The sequence below is a fragment of the Mus caroli genome, unplaced genomic scaffold (assembly GCF_978045245.1).
Source record: "Mus caroli unplaced genomic scaffold, Mus_caroli_1 scaffold_1, whole genome shotgun sequence".
Classification (NCBI taxonomy): domain Eukaryota; kingdom Metazoa; phylum Chordata; class Mammalia; order Rodentia; family Muridae; genus Mus; species Mus caroli.
In genome coordinates, this window is record NW_028227256.1 from 182,098,001 (window position 1) to 182,123,799 (window position 25,799).

The following is a 25,799-nucleotide window of genomic DNA, read 5'->3' on the forward strand; positions in this document are numbered from 1 at the left end:
TTTCTAAAAATGAGTGTTATTTTTGATCAATGTCAAAATCCATCTAAAACAACTTTTGTTAAAAAAAGAATCATTAGCACAGCAGAGCCTGGCACTCGATGTTATGTGCCTACATTTGTCCCTGGACACTGCCAAGAGCTGGGAAGTTCACATAGTACCAGAACAAAAAGTTCCACTCATTCCATGCGAGTCACAGGTAATGAAGTCATAATGGAACCTCTAGCCAGACCAGCGCCACGCAAACAAGGCGCATCAGGAAGCAATAATGCTCCAAAGGGAAGATGTGCTCTTCCCGTTCCAGAGAGCATCACTTTCAGCAGTGAACTAATACTATCAGCTCTGTTACCCTTCTACTAAACCCCGTCTGACCTTTGAGTAGATTATGGCAAATATATCTACTGCTTTCTGATTTTCAAAAACCTCTTAGAAAAACTCTCCAGCACACAGTTTTTTAAATAAAGTTAATTCAAAAAAATTTTTTTTGAGACAAGGTCTCACTATATAACCCATGTTGGCCTCAAGCTTACTTGGGTCACAGGTATGTACCACCATGCCCAGCTAAGTATTTAAAAAAAAAAAAAAACAACTTTGATATTTAGCTATGAATATACAATTTTCAGAGAAGGGAAAGTGCCACAACTAAACACTTTAACAGAATACTGAAAAATTGAAGCTTTGTGTCACTGTTCTCATGACAGTCATACAAATACACTAACTAGTATCTTACTACTGAGAATTTATAATTTGAACTAATATCCATCTGCACAAATATGCAAAGTAATTCAAGATTAAAACAGCATTGCTTTAATATTCAGGGCAGAAATGACAATGGCATGGGGCAGAGTGAAAAAAGAGAAGGTGGACATGTGAACTACTTACTCATAGAAAGTGCAGTTTGTAGATTAAAAGAAGTCAGAGATATAAGCTTTAAGTTTAAACTGTTCAACATGTCCTCCAGGTAGCATTTACTAGAACTGCAATTTCTTTTGTGGGTTGATGTTCTAGTTTCACGCTGATGGCTGTGACAGCGTACTCTGACAAGAAGCAACTTAGGGAATAAAAGTATTTATATCATTTTATAATTCCAGATTACTAAAGTCCATCACTGTGGGACTGTCAACTCAGAAACTTTAAACAGTCACGTCACACCCAAATTCAAAACCAGAGGAAAATGGATGCATATATGCTTACCTGTGCTCTGCTCAAGGACTAACATAGTTCAGAACCCTTGCCTAGGGAATGGAGCTGCCAGTAGTGGGCTAGGTAGGTTTTCACACATCAATTAAATTTTATTAAGATGACTCCTCATAGACATGGGCAACTCAACATGGATGATCCTTCATTGAGACCCATTTCCTAGGCGATTGTAGGTTTGTCAAGTTGGCAATTTGTAGAGAACTTCTTCCTTGACCAATTGTGTTTTCTGTCTTGCTTGCTCCTTAACCTAGAACTGACCTTATTATTTGTATGTAATTAAAATGGGATAAAAGCAGGCTGAGAGAAAAATAAACCCGTCTCAGCCTCAGAACATGCTGGGGTCATGCTACATTGTTGTCTAATTGTTCATTTTCTTTTTAATCCTCATTCCTTCCCTGGAGAACCCATTGATGGACTGAGCTGGCTTGGCCAGCAATTGAAGTTAATCACCATGGTTGGTCTCAAAAAATTAGGCTATATCATTTCATTGAGAGAAATCTCTATTTATAATCTAATAATCAAATAAACAGCCCAGCCAGGCGTGGTGGCACACAACTTTAATCCCAGCACTTGGGAGGCAGAGGCAGGTGGATTTCTGAGTTCCAGGCTAGCCTGGTCTACAAAGTGAGTTCCAGGATAGCCAGGACTATACAGAGAAACCCTGTCTCGAACAAAAAAAATGAAACAAACAAACAAATAAAAGGCCCAAAATACTCAAAATACAAGGCAGTTCAGGCCAAATGTCATGTGAATGGCTAGGTAGAATTGTCAAGGTAAGCTTAAAATTAAATAAGTATTTGAAAAGGGTCTTGGAATCACTTTCCAGTGGCTGTTTCCTCTCTCTGGTCTTTCCAATTTAGTTTTCCTCACCTAGCCATGCTTCCTGGCAAGAGCTCAGTCCTCAGCATAGGGCTGTTCCATTCCTTTGTGACCTTGCTTGGGGGGTGGGAGGGGTAGGAGTCTTTATCAGCCTGTTCCCACACTAAACTAATGCATGTTCCCATCCTTCATGCTAGAGCCACACTCTTGTCTTCTTTCTTTGACCTTTAAATTTCCTGTCTCCTCACACTAGCAATGGCTTCAGTTCAAGGCCCACTCTTTTGGTGTTCCTTAACCTTCCCTTTACCAACTCTCAGTCCCTTCTCACTGGAACACACACCTTATGTGATAGATCTCTCTCACTAAGAGATGGTTCAACCATTAGCACCTTCTCAATGGATCCATATCAGGTGGATTAGCTTTAAGCATATTCTTATAGCTAGAGAAGGTGATTGATCTTAACCCACATGATAGCTCTGTCATCAAATACTTATTCTCTGAACGCACGCTCTCTATCCAGGATACTGTTTTAGTTATTGCAATAGACATGGCTTCTGCCTTCTTAAAGATCATGCCTAACTGAGGGAAATACCATAAACAAGCTCGTGATAAATAAGATCAACTCGGGTTCATATAACTGATATAAAAATAGTTGCCATAAATGCCAGCTAATAGTAATAGCTTATTCTGTTCTGTATAAATTATCTTAAGTGCTTTATATCAACTATCACATGGAAGCCTAGGAAATAAGGGTAATTATTATCCCTTCACTGCAAGACATGAAACTAAAGCTTAGAAGGTTAAGAAATGTCCTTGAGATGTTACATCCACTAAGGATCATGACCAGGATGTAAAAACAGGCAGCTGGCCTCTGGATCCTGTTTCCTCCACCCACCTGATGAGGAAATTCTGGTGCACAGAGAGTCTTTGAACTGAGAAGTCAGTGAAAGGCAACAGAGAGAAGAAACACTCAGCCGTCCCTGCCCAACAATGCACCCCTAAAGGAACTCTGAAAGGTATGAGGTCAGATGCCCCTTCTCTCCTGTAAATTTCATCGAAGGAGATTCATTCAAACCTGAACAGGTCTTGCGATCTCAGATCTTCTTTCCTTTGCATGCAAGGGGGGAGACTGGGTTTCCAAGGAAAGACCACGAGCAGCTCAAAGAAGGACCACATCAGTTGGACATGGCGGTCCATACCTGTCCTCTGAGCACTTACGGAGGGTGGGCAAGAGAATGCAAAGTTCAAGGCCAGCCTGGGATTTATATTGAGTCCTTGGCTCAAAAATTAAGGAAGGGAGGGAGGAAGAGAGAAAGGGAGGAGAGAGAGGGAGGGCGGGGAAGGAAGGGAGAAGGGAAAGAAGGAACCTTTTCCTCTGTCTTGTATTCCTTGCCTTCCCAGAGGGCCCATAAGCAACTCCTCCTTCTCTACTGGAATGGTAAGATCCAGCTGCCCCTCTGTTTCTTTTCTTGTTTGAAAAGTCATGTGTTCTTGTTATACTATCTTTAGAAAATATCAAATATATAGACAAACCATGTGTTCAGTGTCAGTCAACCCCAAGCTTCTCTATACCTCTTGCCTTGTATTTCTATCTTTCTTTCTGTACATATTTTAGCATGTGTTAAGTTTGAGCGTCAGATTTTAACAACTATGTAACCTCCTAAAACACACCTCACTTGTTATAGAACATCTAAAGTCTATGAACATTGCAGCACGCATGAACACCATGAATCCTACACTGATAGATTGTTTTAAATTTTGTAGTAATATGAACAATAATGAAGTCGACATCTTGATGAATCCACAAGATGCATTTTCTTCTATTTCAGATTGGTTCCTTAAGATAAATTATTTGAGTGACAATAATTGAAGTAAAGAATAGGAATGCAAGTAGACTCTTGAAGATTTCCAGGAATCGTGGGAATCCCCTCGGACTAACACCTTGGAGTTAGCAAGGAGTGTCATTGCCAGTATTGGATGTTTTAAAAAGAAAATGAGAGGCTGTGAATACAGATCCCTTCCCACCTCCACCCCCTCCCGCCAATGCAGTTTTCTAGGCCCAGCCTTAAACACCACCTGCCTTAGTCATGTTTTCTTTTTTTCTTTTTTTTTGTTTGTTTTTGTTTTGTTTTGTGTATTTTGTTTTGTTTTGCTTTGCTTTGCTTTGCTTTGCTTTGCTTTGCTTTGCTTTGCTTTGTTTTGTTTTGTTTTGTTTTGTTTTGTTTTGTTTTGTTTTGTTTTGTTGTTCGAGACAGGGTTTCTCTGTGCAGCCCTGGCTGTCCTGGAACTCACTTTTTAGACCAGACTGTCCTCAAACTCAGAAATCTGCCTGCCTCTGCCTCCCGCATGCTGGGATTAAAGGCGTGCGCCACCATGCCCAACTTAGTCATGTTTTCTATTCCTGCTCAAAACATGACCAAGGAGCAAACTGGGGAGAAAGGGTTTATTCAGCTTACACTTCCACATTGCTGTGCATCACCAAAGGAAGTCAGGACAGGAACTCAAGCAGGGCTGGAACTTGGAGGCAGGAGCTGATGCAGAGGCCATGGAGGGGTGCTGCTTACCAGCTTGCCTCTCCTGGCTTGCTCAGCTTCTTTTCTTACAGAACCCAAGACTACCAGCCCAGGGATGGCACCGCCCACAATGGGCCCTCCCACACTTGATCACTAATTGAGAAAGTGCCTTACAGCTGGATCTCATGGAGGCAATTCCTCAAGGGAGGCTCCTTTCTCTATGATAACTCCAGCTTGTGTCAAGTTGACACACAAAACTGGCCAATACACTGCCCATGGGGGGGGGGTCAGCTAGAGCATGGCCCCTAAAACTGCAGGTCATGACCCCAATGCAGAGCTGAATGGGAGGGGGTTCTCAAAGTCATGCAACAGTAAAGAATTTCTGAATGTATAGCAAACAAAGTTGGCTCAAAATCAAATGGCTAATGAACCCGAGATGCTTCTGGAATTCTGGGTGCTGTTGTATCTCACGACTTCACCCTAGCCTTGATTCTGAACACACAGTGCATACCCACCACACAATGCCACCTGAACACTATCTGGAACACAGCAGCTGAGATTTACAACTGTAACGTTATGAACTGCAGTGTTCAACTGTACAATCTCCTGTTCTTCTCCAAGCACAGTGGGTTAGTTACAGAAAACAAACACCTCTGATATTTCTCCATCTTTACTCTGGTTGCATCACCTAACCAGTAGATCTCAGGGTTACCCTGTGTTAGAATGGTGTGATCTTCAGAACTGCTGTTTATGTCGCTGACTTGAATTTCATAAAAAGTTTCAGTGAATTTTGGTTTGGTATGGAGCTCCCAATAATTGCTGAAATACTCTGTGTACCAGATACTTATGTCAAGCTGTGTTCTCAACATGGGCAATTGTAAAATCAAAATACTGATCAGTTATTAAAATCCTTGAAGATCTTCTATGTCATATAGCACCAAGCACCCATCCAAGATTTAATTCTGTATGCAAAATTAAACAAGAATGCCCATTTATGAGTCTGAAAATCAGTTTTTATCCTTCACAAATGATAACATTGTTCATGTTATTTACTTTAAATGCTCTAAAAACAAATTGCTTCAGGAGTATTCCTTCAATATTTGACACGAATATCTATTGTATCAACATGATACCTGGGGGAACCCAGAAAATTTCTTAGGCAAAAAGGGTTCTTGGGTAGGAAAGTTTTAAAAGTTGTGCTCTAGAGGAGAAATCTTAGAAAAAAAAAAAGGTGGGGGGGTTGACTGGATTGCAACAAGGACACTGGGGGGATGGACAGAATTATAAAGGGTCTCAAAAGATAAGGGCCTGGACTCCTGGAATTTGTAGAAATAAGTATGTCCCTCCAAAAGCTAGGTAGAGAGCAAAAATATGGAGCACAAAGCCAATATAATCAGTAAAATAAATCCTTGCAATTATTTGGCTTTTGGTCTCCAAATAGTTGTGTGTGCCTCGAAATGGCTTGATTCAGAGCATCATCAAGACAACTTGGTCTATTTCCCATTCATAACCCTTTCCTGAGCTGCCCAGAGGACCAGTGAGGAAGCAGCAGGATAGGAAGGACCTCTCACATGGAGGCTCCCAGTGTTGATGACTTTCTTTAATGTGCTAATACCCTGCAGACCCAGGCAAGGCTTAGAAAAAGGCTAGGAACACAGAACTGTCTTGGCTGAAGCAAACATCTTTATTTATTTTACCCTTGGCAGCAAGACAAGTTTATTTAATAACCACATAATTTATTATCAACTTTGAGATTAAGGGTACCTAAAAACATCCCTTTGCTTGTTCTTTGAATTAGCCAAAGGCAAATTAGGAATTTTGCCAAACAAGGCAATGGGGGAAAAATCATCTACTGGGAAATAACAAGGTTTGGATGAGTCAAATTAAAACCATTCACTCTCCTCATAAATAGTTTAGGAAAAATGAAATAAAATAGTTACCACTGCTCTGATCCATGACAAGCCCTCAGAAACTTCACATGGCGAGATGCCAGAACCTCAATCAGTCACCAGGGAAGCCGAGAATGCTGGAGAAGAGGCAAAAAGCAGCCAACCTGGAAGAGAGGCAAAGACTCATCACCAGGAGGAGAAAAGAATCCAAGGTCTTTTCACCCAGTCCTTGCCTCTAGAAAGAACCAACTTCATATAAAAAAGGAGGTGGGGGTTCTAACTAGTCCTGCAGGGAGGGGGTATGTTGTCTTCATCTTGGTCCATTCTGGCTGAACTCTTGTCCCAGATTAGAGTTACAAACAAGATTTGCTTGATTTGGGTCTACCAGCCAGTTATCATATGCCTTGGCAGTAGGTATATGCCTTGACTTGACCTGGGCAGAGTAAAAATTTAACTTTCAGCCCAACTAGAATAAAAAACAAATCAATCATGGTATTTAAAAAGCCAGCCTTAAGATGTCTTTATCTCATGGCCAGACTTAAGTTTATATCTCAATATTTAAAACCCAGATGAGTGGAGACAAAGACAAACCAAATATTTATAAATTGCCAGAGAGAAACTACTGCAATACCTAGCCCCAGATGCCGAAGGTAGGAACAGAAATGCTTTATGTACAGCCTCTTTGGCCATTTTTTGGAGTTTTAGTGGCCAATTAAGTTCTCAATGTCCTTGCTGATGGCTCTGGATTCACCAAAGTCTTCCAAATGCAAATATTTCCCACAATGGTGCTGTTTCCTTTAAGGGTGTGTCACTAAGGAAAAGGACCTCTCTAGAACAATCTGGGCACAGAACTAGCTGGATGAGTGGTGGTTTGGTCCACCACATCTAAAAGGGAAACCTAGTGCCCACGTGATAGGAAGTCAACCTCAGTAGACAACTGAGCTAAAAGCTGGTGTTGATTGATGTAAGGATGGAAAAGACAAGAGTTGCCTGAACAAGCTGAACTAAGAGGGATGAAAAAGAAGTCAAAGGAAATCAGACCAATCCTTTAATTGCATTAAATTGTCATCTAGGGCAATTTATGAAGAAATGATAATACCTCTCTATGCAGATGTCATTGTGTCAGGATGGATGAAAACTAAAGATCAATATTAGTGGTTAAAAATTGGCGTTTTGCAAAATAAAATCTTTATGTCTCCTCTCCGTTCCCTTCCCTTCCTCTCCTCTCCCCTCCCCGCTTCCCCTCTCATCCCCCTCCTCTCTTCCTCTCCCCTCCCCTTCATCTCTCCCTCTCTTCCCCTTCCTCTCTCTCTCTCTCCCCCTTCTGTACCTCTCCCTCCCTCTCTCCCTCTCCCCATCTCCCTATCAGGCAGGGTCACATGAAACCCAGACTAGCCTTAGAACGTACTGTTATATAGTCTAGGATGACCCTGAATGCCTCATCTGCCTGAAGTACACACCAGCACTCAGGTTTCATGGTACTGATGATTGAACTCAGGGATTTCCCAATGCTAGGCAAGCACTCTATCAACAGCCCTGTTCCCAGCTCTAGCATCACCTTTCCATTCAAATGGAATTCTGGAGGAAGGCAATATACTTTCAAATAGATTATCATTAATCTGATGCTAGGGATTTGGGGCTCAGGGATAGAACATTTGCCTAGTAAGTCCCGGGATTAATCCCTAGCTTTAAAGAAGAAAATAGAAACAGTAAAAGAAGTAAGCTTTTTTTTTTTTTTCTGTTGGGTTTCACAGGTTGCATGTGATATTAGCTTGTTGTGAGTAGTAGTAATTCCATGCTTTTGTGTTACTAGCATCCATATTAGTTTCCATTCATTGTTTACCTAATGGCTGCTGAACTGAATTACTCTATGGCAGCCCTAAGTATATTATAGATTTTCTCACTAAACCATTCCACACCCTCATAGCAGCAGCAGCAGCTATACACAACTGCAGTAACAATTGCAGGACCCTTCGAGCATTCTTGCAAGGCTATGAATAACATCTTTCTTTCAACCTTCAATTATACACTTACCTCACTGAAACTACTATTATCTTACAACATTTTGGGTTAAATAATTGCTGCATTCTGAAAGAAGCTCCCTCCCCCAACTCCGGTTCACTCAGGTACATCTTCACATTTGAAAAACCCTAATCAACCATGAACAATCTCAAGGCAGTATGCACGCAGTACAGAACGGTACCTAGTGAAGGAGCCTGGACTCTCCAGTTTGTCATCTAGACTTGGATCTAACATCTGAGGGGCCTGGACCATGAGGACACACGTCATCTCTATGTGCACCTGAAAGAAGAGGACAAGGAAGCATGTGAAGAACAAAGGAGCAAGCCAGGGTAGCCTCCACACCAGTGCCTTGCATCCAGTTAGCTCCCCCTGAAGCTTATTACTTCTTTCTTCACCTTTCCCATCAGAAGGGCCTTCCAGTCTTTACCACTCAGTGTTTCAGCCACAAGGATACACAGGATATGTTCCTCAGTTTTCTGGTCTCTAAAAACCATACAGATCGCCTTTCTGGACTTCATTGTTGGGTCTTGTTTGTCTGTGCTTGGCTAAGCTTCTGGTTTCTCAGAGAAACCTACCTGAGATCAAGCTAAGGCAATGTAGCAGTGTCATGCCAAGACACAGTGTGCTTGGTTGAAGTCAGAAGAACCCAGCTGAGGGCTCTGCTGCCTATTCAAACACTGGCTTCAATCCGTCCAGTTTAACTCAGACGTTACAACACATGCACCTAGGCTTTTAAATGCGAGAGTCCGTGGAAAGTGCAAAACACTACAGGGTGCAGGTGTTTATTATCACCCACATGCGTTTTCCTTACTTACAACCCATGGCGGCTTTTTGATGGTTTTGTTATATAATGAAAATGTAATTATGTAATAATACATTCCATATTTTGCTTATTATATGTCAGACACACAATCTGCTTGTCACATGTGCCCACAGTCAATTATTCCCCTTTGCAAATTAAGTCTCCTTGATTCTCTTCCCACACACCACATGTGGACCAATTGCTCTCACTACAGAGTGGACAGTGATCTTTCCTCAAAGGCCCTCCATAGAGCCTGATGTAGAACTGAAGATGCTGTGGTTCTCTGCTTCCTCTGATGGGTTCTTCTTTCCCTGGAACACATCTTCTAGCTCTTGTTCTCCACTTGTATGGCCCAGCAGAACATCTCAAATATCTTTGCTCTTTCTAGAAGCCATTTGCTCATTCTGTATATGGATGGCTTCTTACTGTTGAAAAACCACTTAAACACCAATTAAGCTTATTCTGTGTTCCACTAGGTCACCTTACACTTACATTTGTTTGTTTCCATAAATCTGCACATTTTACTGAATTTTCTTCATACCAAGAACAAGGATGATGTTACCTCAAGTCGCACACTGCACTGTGTATAAATCGCCTGGCAGAGGACGATCCATCTTCAAGTGGAGAAGAGAATTGTGAATGGCTTCTGAATGTACCAAAAACTTCTAGTTATTTGTTTTCCAATAGCATATTGGGTGTTTTCTGAGGATTTCTGGGTCATTTGGGTTCCCATACTCTTTTGTATTTGAGCTCTGTCAATTTTGTTAATTTGAGAGAGATCAGTTGGACAATTATTCTAGATCATGAAAATACACATGGGTCTCATCCTCCAGAGATATCAGACATTAGTAAGTTTCTGTCTACGTACGTGTAGTAAGTCGATCAAGTATCTATGAAATTCATTTTGGCATCCCTGGCTGTCCTGAGAGTCTTCTGGGAACCCATGCTTCTAATTCTGGGGTTAACAAATCACCTAAAAACAGACTTCGACATACATTCATTTATGTCTGAATGTTGGTCCTTATCCTTTACTTTTTAAAAAACAAACTATCATGAAAAACAATATTTAGCCTTTTGTTGTGAGGGTCAGGAGTCACAGTGAGGTCACTGGGTGCTCCTCTAGGTCAAGCCAGCTCTAGCAATGTACCAAAGGTGGGCTTCACCCTCTTTCCCCCAAGACATCGAATCACAGCTGAGTTCTGAAGCTGGTGTCTTTTAATTTCCAGTTTTATCAGCCTGAAATATCCATATAAGCACACCTACCTTATCTCCCTTTATCTTATATGCACTAGATTTTGTATGAATTGGTAATATAGCAAAGATGATTTTAAGCATTTCCTTCTACAAGAGGGAACTGGAAATGAAGCAAATGTCACAAGGGAGCTCCCAGGTAAGAGGAAACAGAAAGGTGACCTGGGTGTTTGCCCTGGGTGGCTGCTGGATCTCTAGAGTCTAGGAAGGACACTGGGTACTGTTTTGCTTATTGAATCATTTGGTTATCTTCCCAGGTGCCTGTAATGCCTGTAAGAGTAGAAGTTAGCTGGGACATACTTGCTGCTCAGCAATCCATTGTTAAATTAATGAGTGAAGAGACAATAGCAAATCAGAGAATACTGACAATGAGGTCACTATATTAACTTTCTGTGTCTGTAGCACTTACTAGTTCTGGAAGCACTGCATAGGCATCCCTGTCTCAGGCTACAGATCAGGAGAGTGGACATGAATTTACTTGCAGATGGCAGCCTCATGGTGACACCGATGGTCTATAGAGAACCGTGGACAGATGAGGCTCAAGAAAGAAGGGACACAGCCACCCTCAATTGGGAAAGCTAGATGCCATTGTGCACAGAAGGAAGCTGTAGAGAAAGGTGGCCAAGCCTTCTTCCTAGGGGGTTATACTGACAGAGTGACCTAGGCCTACCAAGTAACAGTAGAAGTTTCCCTGGTATGAGACATTCTTTCTGATACAGGAGTTTGCCACCTTCCACCCATTCTTACACAGATGCAGCCATAAGAAGTTATGCCAGGCTCAAGTCCAGCATCTTCTAGACTATGAAGACCAACGTTAGCCAAGTGATTCACTTCCCACTTCCAGCACGTGCTGCGCAGCTCAGACAGAACGTATTGTTCTCACACCTGCACTGTTTTGCTCACAGCTATCCGTCTTCCATTTCAGCTGCGCCTCTTCCTGGAATTCTCTCCACCACCGGCAGCCCATGCAGCTACAGTCCCTCAATACATCCTTCAGCCGTACCATAAAAATATCTGGCAGCACATCCGCCCTTCTGCTTCTGAATCTCTTACAATGTATGGCTGTGCTACCCATCACCACTGTGTAATAATGGATCTTTTCCTCCCAATAAAGAATAAGGGTTCTGGGGTCAAGGACTGTCTTACTCATACTCGTATATAGCTGCCCACCTTGTACAGGAAGTGGGAAGTGAATCAATTGGCTAACGTTGGTCTTCGTATTCTAGGAGACACGGGACTTCGTTCCTTGAATTGTTGAGATCGTCTTGTTGTATGTAAAAGACTCTTGATGAAATTATCTTGGGGTGGTGGTGGCTGGAGGAATGGCTCAGCAAGCAAAGCACACACTGAGCAAGTCTGAAGATCTGAGCTCAGAACTCCAGACCCCACATAAAGCCATGCTGTCTGAAACCCCCATGTCACGGAGGCCAGACAGGGAGGCAGAGACAGGAGACTACATGTAAGCTCATGGTCCAGTTAGCCTGGCATATGCACTAGGGAACCATTAGAGATACTGCGTTGGATAAGATGGAAGGTAGGGATGGCCACACAAAGCTGTCCTCTGACCATCACACACATGCTGAGAAACTGTGTCCCCATTCACATACATCACGTGTACATACGCACATGACACATACATAAATCATACACACACATACACACAAAGTCATAAATTATTGAGGGAGTAAATGCACAAGTGGATGGACCATTTGTTGCCATGATCTCCACCAGATGTTAAGGAGCAAATTTAGACCGTTACGAGAATTTCACAGATTGAAACAAACTTCAAAGCCTTTTTTTTCTGGGGGAAATTTCTGCTCCAGACCCAGACTTTATTCAGCACTGGCTGTTCAGCCACCTAGAGCCTCTTCACAGTTTCCACCCTTCTGTTTCACTGCTACAAGTCAACATGCAAATCTTCAAAGACCTTGCATAGGGTCTCCCAGAGATGTGCTGTTGAAAGGCGCCTGGTTCCTTCCTTGACCTTTTTAGACAAGGCTGCTGCACAGAGAATGCTCCAGATGCATAGCGCGCTGGGACCACACCAGCCTCATATGTTCCACATTGATGGATGCTGCTCTATCGAGGGCTGTGAAGGATTCTGGAGGGGGATAATATTAGAACGGTAAGCATGGGCTTGTTGTCAGGGCCACATGATGAATGAACGGGGTTAATTCTCAGGAAGGCTTTTTTTCCCCTCTCTCTTCTCCAGCAAGGTTATTTGGAGGATTAAAATATTTAACATAAGGGAGACAAGCTATTTACTTCTCCTCAAACTAAAAATGTTCCTAGTTGCTTGTTAGGCTCCTTTTAGTCAGAGTTATGATCAGAGTGCACAGAAGGAGCGCCTGCCCGCACGGAGACCCCTAGAAAGTGGAGGCTGCTCCCTAATGCTTGCTATATTTTGGCTTTTCCACTTGTTAGGGAGCACCCCATATTACATTATTGCACCTTCCCTCTCCATTAACAAACTGGGTCGCCTTGGGACTGCTTGGATTTTATCCCGTCTACTTTTAGCTGTATCTAGGCCCCTTTTACTTCATTAGTTCTTACACCTGTCGGATCCAACACCTAAGCAAGGCGTAAGTAAGGAAAAGTTGGAAACTCGGGTGACACCAATGTCTGCAAAGCCTCACTTGGAAAAGCCATCTGTACCTTTTTCTGCAGGGGTCTGCCTTCTGGGGCTGCTCCCCCTCTCCCCATCTCATTCCAGCCCTGCCCAGGCAATTGTGCTGGTCTCTGGTTTTCCACCAGAGCATGGTGTGCAAGATATACCCGACACATGGGCTGCCATAGGCTGTCTTCCTGGTTTAGGATACTCAGGGGGAAAACAAAGCCATCTATAAAGACTTTCTAGTTTCTAACATAAGCTTCTGCTTGGGTTGTAAAGTGTATCTTATTGGTCATCTCAGGTCTGAAGTCCATTCCCTAAACTCATCAGTATGAAACCCCAGCAGCTGCAAGCCCCGGGCACCTGCAGGGCACCCCAGAGAGGCTCTCTGCAAACAGGCAGCTTTATAGGCAGTGGGCCTAATGGCCACATTTCAAGATTTGTTTTTCAAATAAGTGAATGTTAAGTGAAAAAAAAAAAAGAGAGAGAGAGAGAGAGTTTACGATGTCAACGAGCCAGGGAATGTTCCATTGGCTAAGAGAGTCTTATGAGAAATCTATCTCCCAGCCTCTGATTTAGAAACGTAAATCAAAACAGATTGTCCTAGATTCAAATAAAGGGAAGAAAGTTGAAAATCTTTAATGAGTGTCATACCAGTGTTCAAATCAAGTACTCTTTCCAGCTGTAGTGATTATGGCTAATGAAGGAGTGTTTCCTAAGTTAGAGGCTAATCCTCAGAAATTGCTATGGAGGCCAGAATGTTCCTTGGGTTTAGGTGGGGGTGTCTGTTCACTTTGGTTAAATCCCCTAGGGCTGTAAAATCAGTGAAACAGACTGGATTAGAAATCAGGGGAGTGAAGCTCTGGTCTGCCTTTCATGGATTCTTTGCTTCCACCAAGGTCTCCGGTTGCTCCTCTTTATACTGCGTTTATCCCGTGGGCTGGCGATATACAGACACTTCCCAGACCACATATGGAGATTGAAATATTGGCTCTGTGGTGATCAATGGACAGTCCAAATCCAGCTTTGACTGTGAGCATAGAGGAGGGAGGGAGGAGAGTCTACAGTCCTGAGACTAGCTGTGCAGGTGCCCTCTGAACATTGAATTCTTTCATATGCTTAGGGGGTTCACCCATCTCCTTCTGCACAACCAAATGTACACATTCACTGATGTTTCTCCAAGCTTCCCTCTCGAAACCAAGAAGGAGAAACCTTGTTGAGTAATAAAAAGATATGACATGACTATCATTTTTTTCTCATTTTGAAGTATTTTATATTAAAAGGTAAAAGTACATTACAGAGTTAAGCGAGAACGGGAACGGTTCTTTCCACCATACAAGGGGTTTCAGAAACTTCTAGAATTTACTTAAACCTCAGGCAAAATGCAAAGCTAGGCTTCAAAGCTGGTTAGTTTTGTGTGTCAAGTGAGAAATGCAGAGTAAGCGGCTGTCAGCATCCCTAAACTCCTCTGCAACCTTACTACAGACTGGGATTTGCGTCCCTAGTAAGAACCACACAGCATGCACGTTCACTTTGCTCATCTTTTGGTTGGTAACACAAAGACCACGGAGCACAAGGGAGCTGAAGTGATGGTGTCTGCCTTGGCAAGTTCATTCGCCAGGTGGCCTTGGGTGTCAACCTGAATCTCTTTTCTCATCATGTATGTGGCTTCCGTATCTGACATCACTGGCTCGTCTTCTTGCCCTACTGGCCTCTAAAGTGAAAGAATGAAATCCCACACAGCATTAAAGCATATGTACTTATGTGACTCCATAGTTGTGCTGACTGTATTGCATATGCGTCATTGGTACTCAGGACTCTTGCAAGAGCAAATTTGTTATAAGGTTGGTTTTACAATAGATGATCTCATGTGTGCATGCATACATGTGTGTGTGTGTGTGTGTGTGTGTGTGTGTGTGTATGTGTGTGTGTTGTATGAACAGACATATGTATATGCACTCACTTATAGCAGAATTTCCCCCAATTAATTTAAATATTAATACAACAAGAAGCCTGCATTGGACAGGGAAAAGGAAGTCAAAGCTAAGAGTTTCAGAGACAGAGAGAGACAGGGACAGGTAGAGGGGAAGGAAAGAAAATGGAGGAAGAGAAAAATGATCCAGATTCCGAGTGGGTTTAAATAGCCACAGGTAGCTATGCATATCGTCTAAGGGATGGATCATTACAGGACAATTTGTCTTATCTAAGTGGGCAATTGATATCAATATCAATTAGCACTCAAATTATTGTGTGGGCATCTTGTGATTTGAGAATTTATTGATATATAAATCTGATTGATGAATTATAAGTTTCTAGAGTTGGATTTACTGGGTTAAGGGGATTTATGACAACTAGCCACAGGGGGTTAGTTGGCTGAGAAGGTACAAGCAGCTCTGAGGCAGGCGAACCCGGAGCTGGGAAGACCACTGCCTGGGGCTAGCCTAGAGGCAATGAGACAGAGTAGCTGTGTATATCCTGAGATGGTGCTATTTTTTAAATATTTTCTGCAACATTCACCCGGAAAATAGAGGTCAGCTGTGTGTCTTCTTCAGCAGCTCTTCACAGTACTTTTTAAGATAGAGTCTGTCACTGAGCCTGGAGCTTGCCATTTTAGCTAGGCCAGCTGGGCAGTGAGTCTCCGGTTTCCACTATCTCGTCGAGCTCTGGTACTGTCTTTACAGGCTTGCACTGACAAGCCTGGCTCTTATGGGAGTGTTAGGGATCCAAATTCAGGGCCTTGTGCTTGCACAGCAACAACTTTACCAATAACCATCTTTCCAAAGACACTTCCTTGTTCTTTTCTGGTTAGGGAAGCATTGTTACCTTTCAATTTATTGTTGAACTTCAAGGTTGCCCCCAAAGATGTACCATTTGGAGGATAAATTCTTAAGAAAGACCATCTCAAGTTGTACAAGGGTCTTTGAGGTTGAGAATGAGGTGAATAGGGCATACATATGATTGACTACAAGTTTTGCTGAGGAAAATGATATTATTCTATTTTTATACATTTCAGAAACAAGAACAAGACCTCTTATGGCATTAAACAGGAATGAAATAGGGAGTTTTGAAGACTTTTACACTTGTCTTTCAGCCATTGCCATTGTCCATTGGGTGCCAGTCTGTACCTTGTCATGGGACTTTTGAAACCCTATCTCAAAAACTAAGGCAGAAAAGCAATTGAGGAAGACATTCTGATGCAACTCTTTGGCTTCTACACATGGCATGCATAGGTAAGTATGCCTGCACTCACATGGGTATACATGCATACAACACACAAAAAAACCACACATGCACACAAGTCCATGCACAAAACACACATAAACATATGCGCGTGCACACACACACACACACACACACACACACACACACTTTCTCCAATACGCACTTTCCAGCTCTCTCTCTCTGAGTTAGATCCCTGGTGGTTCAGCCCACAGCCTTGTCCTAGCCACCCTCTGGAGGAAGATCTGTAGGCAGCCTTCAGTTTTCCCTGTGTCTATGCAGGGTTATATGACCCAGAACTTGCAGTCCATCTTTAAAAGGTGGCTTGTACTAATAGATAGAATTCTAGGTTGGCTCTTGTCACAGGTGGGTTCTTGTATAAAACTCTGGGTGCACACAATGAGTTCCTCCACTCCTCAGGCAGAGGATGCAGATGTATCTATTACTTGATTGGCTGAAAAGAAATTAGAATGGAAAGTTTTGAGGGCTCAGGCTGATGTCCAACGTCAAAGAGGTCACTTGTAGCTACCTCACATCCAAACATACCATGTGTGCCGCGTGAAGCCAGGCCTCCGTCTCCCACTGAGGTACTGCAGACGGAGTCTGCCTGCACAATCCCTCTCAGGGGCATGTGCATGAGAGGCAAGGCAGAGGGGTAATATGAAACATAAAAAACACAGCTGAGACAAAGAGTTGCAATTGCAAATGGCCCTTAACCAACACCAGGCCTCATCTGCTGGTAGTGTTTGAAGTCTGCAGACAGAGGTCTGTGCCAGTCCCCTCTAATTCCTCACACTGGAGCTCATCAGAGGTGGAATGCAGAAAGACTGAACCTCCCGCAGGGGAGTGCTGTCAGGAGCCAAAACCAGGTCTGTGGGATGGGTGCCTTGAGTGACATAGCTGACTTGGGACCAGCAATTCACAAGGTGACCAGAAATGGTGTCCTTTCTGGCCTGTCTGTCTATAGAGGAAGTGCAGGAGAAGGTTGCAAAGGGGAAGGGGGTCTGAAGAGTGCCTGTAAGGTGTGTGGGACAGTGCTACCAGACAGGCATAAGAATGGCAAAGTTGAGTGAGCTCAAACCCCAGGAGTCTCAGAACTTAGAAAGGCAGGAGTGGAGCCATCCCTAACTGCCTCTACCTGCTCTGGAACACATAACGACGACACCCCTTTGAGGACCATGAGCTCTGGGTCACCATAAACACCAGGAGGTCTTCTCCATGCTAATGAGGCATCTAGGTAGCTCTGATCCTTCAGCCAGAGAGCTGGATATTCTTCCTCACAAAATGTATTTATGTCCTGGTTCACCCCAAATAAAGTATAAGCATTCACTGCCCACCATCAAATAAACCAGTATGAACAAGCAAGCAAGGATCAGCTCTTCATTAAGAATTGTTCTGGCCCTGCCTTACCCTTCCTGCCCAGTGAGTGGACCAAGAACTCCACCATCCCCACCCAACTCCTACCCCCTTGTTCCTGACTCCTAGCAGTGCACGAGTGGTACCCAAGCAGTCCTGGAATCACAGCTTTTTCCCGAGACTCCACTGTTTGCTCCTCTAGTCAGTTAAGGGAGGACCTGGACTGGGGACCACCATTTTTTGGACTTTGTTCTGCCTCCCCTGAGCAGCATGCCAGTGGTACCCAGGCATCACCAGTTGAGAAGCAGGATGAAGAATGACAAGTGCTGTCTCCTGAGGATGTGCAGCCGAGCCACAGCCGTGAGTCTCAGGTTCTTTCTCAGTGTTTGGGTCCTCAGAAGAGAAGAGCAGTCATTCAGGTTACCAAAGGTGGAACAGGTCAGCCTAGTACAGTGGGGTTCATTCATTCTTATATTCCTGTGAGCATCTGATGCTTTAATAGATAGGAGCACTCTCCTGAAAAAGGGCCAGTCAGTATGGACTCTGTCCTCTGCTACATGACCTGAGGTGATAGGTAGTTAACATTCCAGATTGGCTTAGTATCAAACAGGACCAATCTGCCAAGCTAAGACTCAGTCTTTTACGTTTAAAGGTTCTAGTTTATCCCATTTATTTTTCAAGAACTTGGATTGAAGGCTCCCTGGAGAGTCTGTGGTGTTGAGCTCACATCGAAAGGCTGTAGCATCTGGAATCTGATGTCCGTGGAAGGCAGTGGTCACAGACAGTCATGCTCAGGAAGGAAAGGAGTTTGCACACATGTGCTAGTTTCCTCTCTCTCAATTTTCCCGTCTGGACTCTGGGTACTGACCACACCCAGAATGGCTCTTTCAACCTCAGCTACTGTTGCATAGGTCAATGCTCTATAGAAAGCTCACAGGTCCTATGTATTTCTCAATGTAGTCAACTTGAAGATAAATACCAACTAGGCAAGTCAGAAAAAAAAAAGTTGTGATACTTGATATTCTTTCCAAACCACCAATGGTATGACCAAAATAAATTATGGGAGAGGCCTTTTAATTTTTAACCTGATGTTTCATTTATGCAACCGGCATCAAGCACACACTGTGTTGGATCACTGTTCTACTGTATGAAACATCTGCTTTATACAGAATCATGGCGTGTGATGTGCTCCTCCACAAAGAGAACCATGGATACTTGGGAAATGTAAACTAGCCAGCTCATCTCCTGAAGAAAACTCAAGATAATCCAGTTGCTTTTAAGAATCCACTCGACTACATTAGGTCGAGTCTTCTGATCCACAGAAGTTCACAGTCTTGTCCTTGTCTGTTCCCCTTCACTAAGGACAAAGATAAACTTTGGAAACTGTCCCGGTCTCTGATCTCCCCAGTCTCCGGCCCGGCGACAAGAACGACTCGGACACCAAGTTGGGTTCACACAGCAACTTTACTTCGGGCTTTTTCCTTTACAGCTCTCTTCCCCAGCAGCTTCTTCTTAGGGCAAGGGCTAAACTACTCCTATTACAACAGCTTCTCTTCTCCCACCTCTACTCACAGTAAGGGCTAAAACTACTCTCCTCACTACTCATGTCGACTCACCTCCTTCTAGCGCCACCCCACCTCATCCAATCAGAATTCACACACATGCTCCAGGCATGATCTCAGGTCATTCACAGATAGGCTGACAGGTCACGATCCAGCCTGACAGGCAGCCCACACATGCAGCCTCACTGCGCAGGCTCGGGTAAGGCAGTAAACAAGTGGGTTTCACAGGGCCTGTGGCCGTACTGCTTCCTGCAGGAAACAACCCAAGGAGCAACCCAAAGAGAGCCCTAAAGACAGAAACCTAGTATCTGCAGCACTGGAGGAACAACCCTTTCAGTGCTTATTAGGAAACATCTCTCCCTGTGGAGGAATAGGAAAGACCTGTTTGAGGAACCCCAACCTAGCAACTCAGAGTACACCAGGGGGCTTTAATCATCCTGATTCTCCCTCATCAAAGGGGAGTTGTTCAACATAACCCTAGATGTCTGGAAGCACTGGCAAGAGAGGTTGGGAGCTCAACAGACAATTCACAGGAAGAGAAGCAAGTCCTGCCCCCTTCAATATCTAGATGTTTCTCACCCAGAAACACCAGGTAGCAGATAGGAGACTGAGAAAGAGGATCACAGACCACAGTAGGTAGCTTGGCCCAGATCTTTGCCCCAAGTCTGAGAGTCCCCTCCTCCACAATCGCTTCCACATAGGAAAGCCAGATGCCCATAGAAGGGCATCTAGGTTGGGAAATGCTTGGTCTCTCTGCTGGACAGCAGGAGAGTGCTTGTAATGGGGAATCCGCCAAAGGTAGACAACCCAGGAACAACTCTACTTTCATGTAGCTGTGCTCAGCATAACAAGCAGCTGGACTAACAGCCCCATTCTTCAAGATGGATGAGATACAGGATCTAAGAAAATGCCTTACACTCTCTGAGCAGGGATCAGCTGAGTGAAGTAGCAAGATATGTTTTGGAAACAAATTTGCTACTGGAACTTTCCATATTGTAGGTCAGTATTTGCTGAACCTGAACAAGTCTATTAAAATAAAATATCTAACAGGACATAGAACTAATTGTCTAACAGCACAGCTAAAATGCCCAGAATAAGACTAAAAAAATATTTATAAACAAGAGTTTAAAAAACTGAAGACTTGAATTGAAAAATACAGGCAAAGAAATATATCCTAGTTAGCACTAATTGTCAACTTGAAACAGCCCAGATTCACCTTGAGTTAAAAAAGAAAAAAATCTCAACTGAGTAACTATCTTTATAGGGTTGGCCTGTGGGCATGTCTGTGAGAGATTTTTTTGATTGTTAGTTGATGTCCACCATGGACAGAACCATTCCCTATGCAAGTAGTCCTAGGCTATATAAGGAAGCTATTTGAACATGAGCATGAGTGAGCCAGACAGAAAGTTAGCAAAAAGGCTTCTTCTATGCTTCCTGCCTAGGCATTCCTATCTTGAGTTCCTGTCCTGGCTTCTTTCAGTGCTGAATTATCATCTGGATTGTTAAGCAAATAATCTCTTTTCTCTCTAGGTTGCTTTTGCTCAAAGTGTTTTCATCAGAGCATCAGAATGAAATTAGAACCAATGACAAAACCACATGATGGGAATGTGACATTTTTAAATTATATCATAACAGTGCTCCAATACATCATTCCAGATTCTGTTGAAGATAAAAAGTCAGGAAACATCATGAAAGAAACAGAAGTTACAGCAGGGTGTGATAGTACATGCCTTTAATCCCAGCACTCAGGAGGTAGAGACAGGCAGATCTCTATGAGTTTGAGGCCAGCCTGGTCTACATAGGGAGTTACAAGCTAGCCTGACTGGGAACTTAAACATTTACTTCTCAGTTTCTGATACCATTACAAAACGGAGACCCAAAAAGGTCATTGACTGCACTTTAGCCAAGCAACAGGATGTAATGCAGATATATAAGAACCTAACAACAGCACATCACCCCTCTCCAGTCCCCCTCAAAATATCAATTTATCCATAAGCTAAAAAGGGAAAGGCAAATAAAATATCAAATACCCATTCATTACAAAAGGCTAGCAAGAATAAAAAGGAATAACTCAATTTGATTAAAAAAAAAAAAAACCTCACAAAAATCTTATAGGTTGTATCATGCTTAATGGTCAACACATTCATCCTGAGACAAAATGCCAACACTTTGCTACATTTATTCAGCTCTAGCCGGGAAGGTCTAGCCATACTGTTGTGATGGGATGGGAAATATGGGCCCCAGAGGTGGTGCTGTTCGAAACATTTGTGGAGCCTGTAAGAGTCAGAGCCTTACTGGAAGCAGTGGATCACTGGAGGTGAACCTTGAGTTTTATAACCAGGCCCCACCTCTGGTTCACTCTCTTTATCTTGATGGAAGACAGAACATGACCAGCTCTCCTCCTGCTTCTGCCATCTTTCCTGCCTATTATCATGTCTTCCCACCATAATGGACTGTGCCCCTCTAAAACTGTGAGCCAAGTAAACTTAAGTTTCTGCTTAAGTTGCTTTTGTCAGTGTGCGTTATCTCAGCAACAAGATAACTAGGACACATGTCAACGTGGCAGAGAAATGAAATAGAAGGCAAACGTTTAGAAAGGAAAGCCACAAGGGCTCCCATATTTACAGATGTTATGTTTGATGGCACAGATAAAGAACATTTAAAATAAGCAATACTGGGGCCTGTGAGACGGCTCAGTGTGTCTTTGAGCTCGATGTGCAAGCCTGGAGACTTGAGTTTGACCCCTGGAACCCAAGCCAAGGTGTAGGGAAGTGAAGAGAAGTGACTCCATACCGCTGGCCTCTAACATCCATAGCCATGCCAGGGCACATGCACACATTCTATATACACACCTGCCATAATAATGATTAAAAATTAAACTACATAAATACATAATAAATAAAAAGAATAAGTGGATTTGGAAAGCCTAGTAGATACAAAATCATCTATGAAAATGGGGTTTAGACCATCACTGGGAAGAGAGGCCCCTTGGTATTGCAAACTTTATATGCCCCAATACAGGGGAATGCCAGAGCCAAGAAGTGGGAGTGGGTGGGTAGGGAAGCAGGGTGGGGGGAGGGTATAGGGAATGTCTTAGTTAGGGTTTTACTGCTGTGAACAGACACCATGACCAAGGCAAGTCCTATAAAAAACAACATTTAATTGGGGCTGGCTTACAGGTTCAGAGGTTCAGTCCATTATCATCAAAGAGAGAGTGTGACAGTATCCAGGCAGGCATGGCACAGGAGGAGCTGAGAGTTCTATGTCTTCATCCAAAGGCTGCTAGTGGAAGACTGACTTCTAGGCAACTAGGGCGAGGATCTTATGCCCACACCCACAGTGACACACCCATTCCAACCAGGTTACACCTATTCCAACAAGGCCACACCTCAAGATGGTGCCACTCCCTGGTCCAAGGATGTACAAACCATCACATTCCACTCCCTGGTCCCCATAGACTTGTTCAAAAACATGAGTCTATGGGGGCCAGAATTAAACATAGCATAATGCAAAATGTATTTAGTCCAACTTTCAAAGTCCTCATAGTCTATAGCAGTCACAACAATGTTAAAAGTCCAAAGTTCAAGGTCTCTTCTGAGATTCATCCAACTTAATTAACTATAATCCCCAAAGCAAGGCAGGAAACCAGCTGGGCAAACTCCAAACTCTGCATCTCCATGGCTGATGTCAAAGCAGTCTTCAGATCTCCATTCCTTTTCATATTTGTTGACTGAAGCAAACTGTTTCTCCTGGTCTAGTTCCACTCCCTGTTAGCAGCTTTCATCAGCATGTATCCCATGGCTCTGGCATTTTCAACATCTTTGAGTATACAAGGCAATTTCAATGTTACAGCTTCTTGTTTCAGTGTCTGGGATTCCACTTGATCTTTTGGACTCTTCCTAAGGGCTGGCATCACTTCTCCAACTCTGCCCTCTGTAGCACTCTAAGCTCAGGTTGATCCACTCCACTACGGCTGCTGTTCTTGGTGATCATCCCATGGTATTGACATCTCCAATACACTGGGGTGTTTCACTCCAACTAGGCTTCACCAATAGCCTCTCATAGGCTCTCTTCATGATGCCAAGCATCAAATCCTTTGCCTTACCCCTTCAGTCCTGGGCCATCAACTACAGCTGAGGCTATACCTTCTCCAATGACCTTCCATGACCTCTCACAGTGCCAAGCCTCAGCTGTTCTTCATTACACCTTCATGCCTTCAAAACCAGTACACCTGGGTGACTCTTACATATTACCAAGTCCAGCTGCAACAAGAGGTACAACCTTGGCTATCTCTGGAACACAGCTTCTTTGTGCTTCCAGAAAACACTTCCCAGAAGATTTCACCTCAGTGATGCTGGTCTCTTTTTAATCACTGATAATTTCTTAGCTCCAACTAACCAGCATATATTGTTCCAGTAGTTCCTTCCATTCTTAACTCTAGAGCCAGAGCCATGTGGTTGAAGCTGCAAAGTTCTGCTGCTTGCACGAACTACAACATGACCCGCTTGTGCTATTACATTGTCACTGGCTTTCTGTTTTCCAAATCCTTCACTGCCTAAGCTTGGCTATCCTGGATCTTGCTCTGTAGATTGACCTTGAATGCAGAGATCAGCACGCCTGTCTCCTGGGATTAAAGGTGTGTATCACCACCTGGATCTAAGTTTATCTGGGTAGGATCTTGCCCCAAGGTATCACTCCCTTAATCTGTTATCTCCTAGAACACAAGTATTTGCTCCATTTCACTTCCTAGTACCCCTTTAATACTTGAGACTTATATTTTATATTTTTTCTTTCTAAGCTTACTATGCTTGTTCAAACTTCTCTTCATAAGACTTAATCAGAGAACAAAGTCTCTGCTGGGCTTTTTTGAAACTTCCTTTGTCAATGCAATTAATCTGAGCCTCTTCACCTTAGCCTCAGGCAGACATTTCGGACAAGGGCAAAAAGTAGCCATAGTCTTCACCAAAATACCACAAAAACAGTCTTTATGCCACATTCTGAAATTCTTCTCCTTTGAAATCTCTTGGGCCAGGTCAACACAGTTCAAATTACTCCCAGCAACAAAGTTTTCCATATCCCTACTAGGATGACCAATTAAGCCCCATTTAAAGCATTCCACTGCTTTCCAAATCCAAAGTCCCAAAATCCACATTCTTTCTAATAAAAGCATGGTCAGGCCTATCACAGCAATACCCCACTCCTGGTACCAACTTCTGTCTTAGGGTTTTACTGCTGTGAACAGACACCATGACCAAGGCAAGTCCTATAAAAAACAACATTTAATTGGGGCTGGCTTACAGGTTCAGAGGTTCAGTCCATTATCATCAAAGAGGGAGTGTGACAGTATCCAGGCAGGCATGGCACAGGAGGAGCTGAGAGTTCTATGTCTTCATCCAAAGGCTGCTAGTGGAAGACTGACTTCTAGGCAACTAGGGCGAGGATCTTATGCCCACACCCACAGTGACACACCCATTCCAACCAGGTTACACCTATTCCAACAAGGCCACACCTCCAGATGGTGCCACTCCCTGGTCCAAGGATGTACAAACCATCACAGGGAACTTTCAGGATAGCATTTGAAGTGTATATAAAGAAAATATCTAATAAAAAAAAAAAGAAAATGGGGTTTAACTGCTATACACTAAAAATGTATAACCACATAACCAAAACAGTATAGTTAATACTTGCCCTAAAGAAAATGAATTATTTAGGTATAGACTTGAGAAAAAAAAAAAACATAGGTTTCTACTCTGAAAATTACAATATGTCAATGGTAGAGTTAATAATGATGGCATACCATGCCACACTCTGGGAGAGTCAACAAATGTTACAGGCAGCCATGCTGGGGCTGTGATGTGGCTGAGCCATAGTGTACTCCCCTGGCATGTGCAAGAGCCCTGGGTTTCACCCTCAACCTGAGATGGAAAAAGTCCATTCTACCCAGACTGATTCATCAGGTTAATGTAATTCTTACCAACATCCCATCAAGATTTTGCTATCATAGGCAAGATTAGCTTATATTTATACAGGAAACTGCAGGGTCCAGAACAACCACATCTGCCTGAATGACAAAGCCTGAGAAATCAGCCTGCTTGCTATGAGGCCCACAGAGTGACCGTGGCAGTTAAGGTGGTATGGTAATGAGGGTACGGGAGGGGGGGGGCAGCAAGATGGCTTTGTGGGTAAAAGCAATTGTGACCAAACATAGTAGCTAGAGCTTGCCCCCAGGATCTAGACAGTGGAAGGAGAGAGCTAACTCCTACAATTTGTCCCCTGAACTCTGCATGTGTGCTTTCATACACCCACTAAATCAAATTTAATCAATTTAATAAAGTTTTTAAAAGTAAATCAGGAATGACAGGATGACAGTGGCAGAAGATAAACAAATAAATAGATCTCACAAGGGAAGCCAATTTAGACATGCATAAATGCTCCTGGATGGTTGTGGTTATTTAAGAGGAAGAAACTTTTAGGAGATGGTGTAAATGGTGGTAGAATGCTGGACAGTCATGTATTAAAAACTCAGAATAGCTCAGCTGTGCACGTTGAAAGTGTTTT

General features: G+C 43.2%; 1 long non-coding RNA gene across 2 annotated transcripts in view; it reads left to right on the forward strand.

Annotated features, from left to right (window-relative positions):
* The window catches only part of LOC147006291 (uncharacterized), a 128,059-nt gene that overhangs the window by 78,303 nt on the left and 23,957 nt on the right, over positions 1-25,799 (forward strand). For both annotated transcript variants that reach the window (XR_015046617.1, XR_015046618.1), the window contains exon 3: positions 16,196-16,334. This is a non-coding gene — a long non-coding RNA (uncharacterized LOC147006291). The remainder of the gene's footprint in view (positions 1-16,195; positions 16,335-25,799) is intronic.